Below are 9,764 nucleotides of genomic sequence, written 5' to 3' on the forward strand. Positions count from 1 at the left end.
TGAGTTTGATACACAGTGTTTATAAATTACAGGCTTGATTAACTGTAAGGCCATTGGCTCTACCCTTTCCTGCCCCCATCTCTTCCCCCAAAACGTCAAAACTTACCGGCATCGATTTCCCTCTTCTTTCCTGTTTGTTCTCCTCTTCCTTTGATTGTAACCTTTAAAAAAATAAAATAAAATAAAATCTGATCTTCTCCTGCTAAAAACTCAAAGAAGCAAAAGCCTTCACTTAGATCTGCCCTCTTTTACACTGAAATATCAAGAGATGCAGCATGCAGAGCCTGACTTAGTGGCTCTGGGAGATGGGACCCTTTGGGGGATGACAGGTTCCGGGAATGACAATGGCTGTGGGTGGCTGACGTGCGGAGGTCAGGGACGATGGACGAATGAAGGGACGGAGAGGCTGAGGGATTGACTGGGTCGGGATCCTGGGTTGACTCAGAATGACGGGACTCGGAGTCGGGGGAAAGCCTGGGGGTGCCCCCAACCTTGATGAGCAAGAGGGAGAGAAGCAGAAGGTGGGGAAGGGGCAGCAACAAGAAACAGAGACTCTGCGTAATCAGCCAAAGAGGGGTGAGGGGTTCTGTTTCAGTTTGTCTTTTAGGAAAGCTTGCTTTATCTTCATTCTGCTCTCTCATCCTTTTGTTTTCTCTTACTGATGCCTCCTGTTTTAGGTGATGATGGTGGTGATTTACTTCTGCTTTTCTTCATCCATGTTATGTATATTCTGATTTTCTTTTTGATAACTTCTTTGGAATATATAGACCCCTTTACATTCTTTTAACGGTTACATCAAATAAATATTTAAGCTTCTATTTCACCTCTTGTCAATGCCAAGTTTTTATTAACTCTCTCTCCAGCCCTAGGTTAAACCCATTGTGTGCCTCATGGGGAACCAGGGGAAAGAGGGATTTTTCTTGTTTTTTTCTTTGAAACCTTTTCAAAATATTACTTTAAAATTTATTTTTATTAACATATAATGTATTATTAGCCCCAGGAATACAGGTCTGTGAATCGCCAGGTTTACACTTCACAGCACTCACCGTAGCACATGCCTTCCCCAATGTCTATAACCCAACCACCCTCTCCCCCCGCCCGCCCCCGCAACCCTGTTTGTTTTGTGAGATTAAGAGTCTCTTATGGTTAGTCTCCCTCCCAATCCCATCTTGTTTCATTTATTCCTTTCCTACCCCCCAACTCTCCCACATTACCTTTCAACTTCCTCATATCAGGGAGATCATATGATAATTGTCTTTCTCTGATTGACTTATTTCACTCAGCATAATACCCTCTAGTTCTATTCAAGTTGTCGCAAACAGCAAGATATCATTTCTTTTGACGGCTGCATAGTGTGTGTGTGTGTGTGTGTGTGTGTGTGTGTGTGTGTATCACATCTTCTTTATCCATTCATCTGTTGATGGGCATCTAGGTTCTTTCCATAGTTTGGCTATTATGGACATTGCTGCTGTAAACATTCGGGTACACCTGCCCCTTCGGATCACTACATTTGTATCTTTAGGGTAAATACCCAGTAGTGTGATTGCTGGGTTGTAGGGTAGCTCTCTTTTAAACTTTTTGAGGAATTTCCATGCTGTTTTCCAGAGTGGCTGCAGCAGCTTGCATTCCCACCAACAGTGTAGGAGGGTCCCCCTTTCTCTGCACCCTCGCCAGCATCTGTTGTTTCCTGATTTGTTAATTTTAGCCATTCTGACTGGTGTGAGGTGGTATCTCATTGTGGTTTTGATCTGCATTTCCCTGATGCCAAGTGATGTGGAGCACTTTTTCATGTGTCTGCTGGCCATCTGGATACGAAGGAGGGATTTTCTTTCTTTCACTTTGACTCCCATCCTCAGCTATATCACGTACCGCATCTGTAATGACAGTGGACGTGCCTATAGGACCAGAGGCCAGAAATGACTCTAATGTGGGACTTTCTTGGATTTTAGCCATGACACATCTTGCCTAAGAAGCAGAGCGCTGTGGGAGTTTACCAATTCCCTTTTCCTGGGCAAATTTTTGTTGTTCTGTAAGATCTGGAAGACCTTTCCTAAATAGCTTTGATCTTAGATATTTGGCTCATGAGTTTGTCGAGAATCAAACATTTCCTCTAAGAACACTCCAAGTATTTCTCTGAGATTTTCAATATATGCATATTTTCTTCATCTTGATATATGTTTGATAAATTTACTAGAAACTATCTGCAGATGTCCTGGGAGGTGGCGTACTCCAGGTGGGGACTTGGGGGACATGGATCTCTGGACACACCAGAGAGGAGATGGTGAACACTCTTGCATTGTCTCCAACCCAGGGGTACCCTTAGTAGTTACAGATCTCATAAAGGATAGAGCAAATGTCTGGACGTACCAGACACCAAAGACACATCAGATGCTTCCCTGGGACACCATCTGGGTCTCCACCTGAGTGTGACTGTGGAAATGAACTCCTGTCCTTCAGCCTGTAGGCTCTCTGGGTGTAAGAAGCCCTTGATGCTTCTCCAAGAAATGGACTTGGGCAATAGAACATACATTTGGGTTCGGATCTGGCTTGCAACACATGAGGATTCAAGTTGTTTTTAAGAGTTTAAGAAAACCTGTAGGCTTGGATCCATTGGAATTGATTTCCTAGTTTGGGGTTCTTTTATAACCCTTTCTTTTTCAATGTGTGTGTGTGTGTGTGTGCATGTGTGTGTTTCCTGTTCATGGGTTCACTCAGGCTGTCTAGCATTTGTGGCTGTTCTTACCGTGGTACACCTGTAGGTGTGTGGTCCATAGCTGAGCAGCAAAACTCGGGAGCTTGCTTGCCCTGCATTTTCTCAGGTCCGTTCCATGCCTTCTGGATCAGGAGCATGAGCATGGGACCCAGCAATGTGTATTCTCACACGTCCACCAGGGGACTCTGGTGCACGTTAGGAGTGGGACACTGTCTTAGAGACCATCCAGTCATTCCTCCTCAGTCTGCACATGAGGGATTAAGACGTCCCTGGAGCAGAAGTGACTTGCCCAGAACCACATGTATGGTCAGTGGCAGATTGGGGATTAGAACCCATGCCTTACACATGGAAAGAGCTGATGTCATGTCTGGAATACAGGAAGTGTTCAAGAAATTAATTTTGCTCCTTTGCTCTTGCGCCTCTCTGAGGGCAGCAGGGCATAATCACCTGGAAACGCCCTGCTGTCCCTCAATGCTTTTCTCACCCTTCAATTCAATGACACCCTCGGGAAGGTCCCAGTCACGTGCTCTTCACTCACTGTCGTCCCGGGGCTAGCACCTGGCCCCGTCCCACTGTGATGATGAAGAAGTGAAGGGTTGGTCTGCCTCGCTGAGGTCCCTTCCAGTTCTGACTTTCTGAGGCTCCACGGCAAGCTCTGACATACACGTTTCCGCGGGCGGCTATCAGCGGCCATCTGGCAATTAGCAGTCTCTGAGGCAGCTAATCCCACTCTGAGCTGGATTAAAGCTGAAGTTTAAAACATGGAGATAGGCAGGTGATTTATGTTTGAGTCTTTGGGTCCTGCTGTCCCTGGCAGCCTGGTGATGGAGGACAGAAAAGCTGATTTCGTCCCTTATCTATCTCAGGAGGCTCAGCAGAGCTGGATCGGCTTTCCGGAGGGGCATCCTGGGCTGAGAGACGTGCTGGGCTGCAGGAGGTATGGGGTGGGCTCCAGGGGCCCGGCCCCAGCCATCTGGGCCATGGCGAGGCTGGCCGCAGGAAAACGGAGAGAGCCAAGTTCTGTGTCCAGTGCTGCGTTGCCAAAAGCAGGTGCGGTGAGGAACCCGGGGAATGAAGGCTGGATTGGTTCGGACCACAGCTCCCGGATGCCATATATGGCCCTGGGGTGGAAGCTGACAAGCCCTCCAGCTCCTCTGGGGTGTCCTCTCATTAGGCAACATGGTCAGAAACCACACTCGTGCGTTTGCTCATAGCCTGAGGAGATAATTAACTTATCTCCATGGAGGGACTTGATTACATTCCTAGCATGATCGGAATGTGAAGTCTGAACTTGGAAGTGCTGGTGCTGGTGGGGAGGTATTTGCAATGGTTGGCTGAGGAGCCATTTGTTCCGAAATTGGGCAAGTAATCAGACAAATGCCTCTTTTCCTAATTGTTGATAAAAATCAGCTATTATGGCAGAGCCAGGAACTCACTCCTGAGACAACACATTACTTAAGGCGAGCATGCATCCGAATATGTTAGGAGGATCTAAAAACATTTCACATAGCTTGAGTTTAAAATCAAGTTGTGCCCGTTGTGAATTTTGTATAGAGCTGGCATAGGGGAGCGTGATTTACTGCCTGCATTTCCTGGCTGGCTTGTTACTACAGTCAGGAACCACCTTGCACGAATCTTTACTCCAGTTAGGAATCTCCTGAACGCCTACTGTGTGAGCTCGGTGCCAGGGTCTGAAACCGGCAGATTCTCTATTCTTGAGGTCACTGCTGAACTGAAGAATTTTCTGAAATATCTTTGAATCCTGAGTTGTGCAGCTTATCTGGTGAAGGTTGTAGATGTTCAGTTGATGGACGAGTTGGAGTGGACTGGAAATAATAGCTCATCCTTCTGGAGAGCTCACCTGTCCCAGCACAGGGTGGAGCAGGATTGCACTCACTTCTCGCACAGTTTTATGAGGCAGCGGCTACTGTTAGTCCTGTTTTACATGTGAGAGCGAGTGCTTAAGGATTCCACCATGATGGGCAAGAAGCAGACCCAGGAGGCACCTCCAGGTCTGTGGACTCGTGGATGCTCCTGGCATGGAAGCCACAGAGAGATTGGCTTCTGAAGGCTGCCCCCCCCACCCCGTCCCTCCACCTCTTCCTCCTGCACAGGCACCTGTTAGCCACATTGGGCTCTGGCAGTCCCATGAGCACAATTGATTGCTTCCTGCTTTCGAATTCTTATCCCTGATTCCAACGCTCTTGTCATCTCTGCATACTTCCTGTTCCTCATTATCCTGGTCTCCCATTCAGTATCCTCTCCTTTGGCTATCCTATCTAAAATCATCCTCTCTGCCTTCATGCATGACTTTCTTATTCTATTTTGTTTTTGTAGCATTTACTGCTTTCTGAAATTAAATTATTTGGGTGTTTCTTCACTTGTTTCTTGTCTGATTATCTTCCCAAATGGGAAATGTGATAAGGAACTCTTGGACCCTGCAGTTCTTGAAGCATTTTCCTGTTGGGTTTTCCAACAATTTGGTGAGATAGGCAGGTTAGGTGTTCTTATACTCAGTTTTTGACAAGAATGCCAAAGGTCAGAAAGCAGAATTGATTTCTTCAAGGTCACATACCTAGTCTATGGGAGAGGGGAATTGCACCATCCACGGGCCTTCTGATGCCTGGTCTGGTGCTCTTTTACCCTCACCGAGAAAGACCCATTCCATATGACGGCAGTAACCAACCTCATTATTTGGGGTCCTGGAAAGTGTAAGCCACTGAATCAGTCATGACATTGACTTAAAGTTTCTCATGAGTTCTTTCACCTTTCCCTCCTTCAACATTTCATGTCGAGTGGAACAAAATAAGATAGCCCTAGTTGATAAGAAATTTGATTTCTGGGCATTTAACACTGATCAACTAATGAAACAAAGAAAGCACAGGCTATTGTATTAGTTTGTATGCCTATCTTAATCCACAAAGTCTCAATCTGACTACAAAAATACATAATAAAACAAGATGCATAAATAAGAAATTAGAGCAAAAGAAGAAAGAAAAACTAGCTGGAAACATAAAGTGGTCTGGAAATGAATCCCCAAATGCAAGCTTAAAAGACCCATCACTGTGAATTGGACATACTTTAGGCTCTACATTTTCTAGCAGGTGTTGTCAAAAGAAAAAAAATGTGGCTGGTTACATAATTCCAAGTGTCTTTCCATGAAAACTGAAGAGTTACTCAGGAGAAAAAAAGCTATTTCATTTTTTAAACTGGAGGCTAATTTCTCTTGAAAGCACAGAGTACAGTGTTTCTCAATTTTTCTAAGCCTATGACCTTTCTGATAGCAATAAAAACTCCACCCTTCCATTGAGGATTATTGATGAACAGAAAATGGATTATATGTTCTATAGAGTCCCATTAACTAGGACAATTTTGTTGATCTTTTCATTCTTTGATAGATTGTAGTAAAAATAGGTACTGCTTTATTTTCCAAGTCAAAAATTAACCCATCACATCCCTCAGAGGTAATGCTACACCCCTTCCACGGGGCATGGTGTCCCTTCCCATTTGGCCCCCGTCACAACCATCATTGGCTTAGGCAAGGGTCAACAAGAGTTGCTGAAATCAGTGGGTGAAATTTTGATGAGGAACAAGATATTTACTTAATCTCAAAGTATCTCCATTTATTTTTTTTATTACATATTTTTTTAAAGTACATCCACCTCTTCATTATAAAATGGAAAGAATAATTTTACAGTGAGCCCCAGTTTAACAAAACAATCAACGTTAGCACCATTTAGGGGACAACATATGCAATATGATACACCGAGCAAGTACATCACCTCTGTGGCATTCCTGCCAAAAATGTGTGATCCAAATATAATCGTAAGGAAGCCTCAGACAAAAAGCAAGTTATTCTACTGGCTGGTACTCTTCAAAAAGTGAAGGTCAGGAAAACAAAGTGAGTGAGGGACAGTTCCAGATTAAGAGAGAAAAAAGAGACATGTCAGTTGGATGCAGTGTATAATACTATATTGGGTTCTGGACCAGAATTTTCCTTTTATTTTTCTCCCTTCTTTAGTTATCACATTTTTGTAAAACCATAGGGATTGCTGTCAGGACAATTACCAAATATGAAGATCTATAGATTAGATAATATTAAATATTATTTTCCTGACTTTGATTATTTTACCTTGGTTATAGAAGAGAGTACTCGAAAATAATACACACTGAAGTTTTAGGAGTAAATGAGCATCATAAATCTGCAACTTACTCTCCAGTGATCAAACACTCTCTCTCTGTCTCTGTCTCTGTCTCTCATACACACACACACACACACACACACACACACACAGACACGCACAAAGAGAATGTGATAGAATGTTAACAGTTGTAGAAGCTGGAGGATGGGTATCTAGAATTCTTTCAATTATTATTGCAAGTTTTCTGTAAATTTGAAACCAAATACAACCTAACAGAGTGACAGGTCTAATCAGCTGTTTTTAAGGGGTCCTTGGCTAGCAAGCTGCAACTCCACCTTTAAATGGGAGGAGCACCTGTTTACCGGTGAGTAAATTTCACTCAGACATCAGGACAGCATTTTGGCAGATACTGTTACCATTTCCAGGATACTTTGTTTTTAATTGACTCGTTTTGTAGACTCATCCTACCTCACTGGTAAGATCCTGTCTTCAAATCTTATTGTGATAGAATTCCTTGTTAGCGGAGGGAAAAGACTGACACTCTAGGAAGTTTTTTTAAAAGTATTTCTCACCTTTAAATATCCTAGTTAATTATCGGCACCTTTCCCTGCCTCCATATCCCTGTTATTTATATCACGCTGGGAGGATTGCCACCAGCATCGCTCTGTTGCCTTCATCCACCTCTTTTTGATATATTTTCTTTTCCTCTGCTTTTTCCCTTCAGTTTTTGTATTTTATTTTATGCCGACAGTTTTATAAGGAATGATTTTAATAGGTACATGTTGTAAAATGGAAATATTTTACTGGGATATTACATAAAATACACAGGAGAAACTAGGATATAAATTATATTTTTATCGTAAGATTTTACTGCAAATAAGTTCTCATATACAATCGTTTATTTATGATAAGAGCAAATTCTTTTTACTTATAGCTGCTTTTGAATTTGGTGCTTCAGTAGGGAAGCTTATGTGTAGCTACATAAAAGAAGGTTCTATTTTGGTGAGAAATGAATCTCTTATTTCAGGAGTGTTATTTTTCCTGTTGACTTTCAGAGATAGGGAAAAGAGGAGGTGGTGGTTGTTGAGGGATGCGGGGAGGCGTCAGTTTCTGATTATAAGAGAAGTCTGTGCTGTTTCTTGACACTTGAAAAAGGCTGTATATTGCCCCCCCCCCAACTGAGCCTCAATGCCAAGTTAGCCCCAGCCCACCCACAGTCTACCTCCACCTGACCTACCCTGCCAAGCTCCAGCCTTTTCCTATACCTCAGTGAACTCTACTCATGGACCGAGACCCTGGATGGGATGAGTTTTTCATGCTTGTGGAAACCAATGGGATTAAAGCATAAAATACCTGATATCTTGTTTCTAAATAATAATGCAGTGATCTGTGTGTCTCTCCCCAGAGACTGACAAGATACCTTCCACAAAAGTGAACTTTTGCGGACAAGCAAGATTATAAAACGATTCCAAATTCCCTGCTTAAAATTATTCTTTGTTTGGAAATTATGCATTCTCATTTTTTATATTTTCCCTTAAACATACGACTAATTTTACCCTTGGGGTCCCAGCTAGTTATTTTCTGGGTACCACGATGCACCTATTCTTTCTTCCCTCAGGGGAACAATACAAGGGTTGAGATGCTTCATATAAGACATTCAGACTGCCTCCATTCCATCGCAAACAAACTCCTTCCGATCTGCACCCTGGCTGCACAGCTGAGAAACCCGTTATCATCAGTCATCCTTAGGCAGAGGGCAAGCACAGTATGGACAAGGCCTGGCTATTTCTGGGCCCTGCATTTGATTGAGAATACAAGGCTAAGGGAACTGTGTAGCCTGCCTCTGTTTCTTGCGGATGTGCAGTTTCTATCTTATTGAAATAGGAAATTAACTGAAATGTAGTCTTGCCCTTTGAGAGGAGGTATTCCCAATTCTGGCAGGCCATGAAAAGTGTCCTATTGGAAACTGAAACACAACGAAGAAGATACTTTCCTTTAGTGATCTATTTGCAATTATTTATGAAGTCCTCTTTATAGGCATCTGTTCCTTCCTGAAGAACCTCCCCCTCTTGATTTCCCATTTCTGTTAATGGTGTTACCATTTTCCCTGATCCTTGGGTGAAGTTAAGCAACAGCACACTCTGAAATGCAGAGTTTTAGGGAAGGGTTCTTAAGAAAACCAGTGGGTCTATTTATCTGAATTTTAACTGACCCCTTTTTCTCCTGCTTTGTCAAATCAGAAATTATTCCCCCCTCCATTTCTTTTCTTCTTCGTTTCGTATCCCTTCTCATCCTTCTCTTGCTTGTCTCTCCTCTTCTTTCAGAACATTCTTTGCATAAGGTGAAGAACTTACTTAGAAATCCAGTGCCAGAATTAATTTTTATGAAACGGTCCTGAGAAGTTCTTAATTAATTAATTAATTGATTGATTTTATTATTAAAACTATTTATTTGAGAGGGTGGAGGGGCAGAGGGAGAGGGAGAGAGTCCCAAGCAGACTGTGTGCTGAGCACGGAGCCCAGACATGGGGCTTGATCTCAGGACCCCGAGATCATGACCTGAGCTAAAATCAAGAGTAGGACACTTAACTGACGGAGACACCCAGGTCCCCGGTACTGAGAAGTTCTGCTTTTATTTATTTTTCACACAGTTAAGGTTTTGTGCAAGTTCTCTTTATGTATGGCAACTCAGGGCCAAAGGAAACTAGCATTTCTTCTCCTTTTTACTTATTCATTTTTTTCCTGATCTACTGATGTGCATATAGATTCCATCAGGAATAATCAGTGGTTAACCACTGAGTACATCTGGCTTCTGGATTCCTCTAGTCAGTTGAAATTTTGATGGTCTTAGGGGCTCTGCTGATTGAAGAGCCATCCATTCTATGCTATTCACTTTAAGAGTACTATGCA

This window comes from Mustela putorius, unplaced genomic scaffold, assembly GCF_011764305.1.
Source record: "Mustela putorius furo isolate JIRA1106 unplaced genomic scaffold, ASM1176430v1.1 tig00000281_pilon_pilon_pilon, whole genome shotgun sequence".
Classification (NCBI taxonomy): Eukaryota; Metazoa; Chordata; class Mammalia; order Carnivora; family Mustelidae; genus Mustela; species Mustela putorius.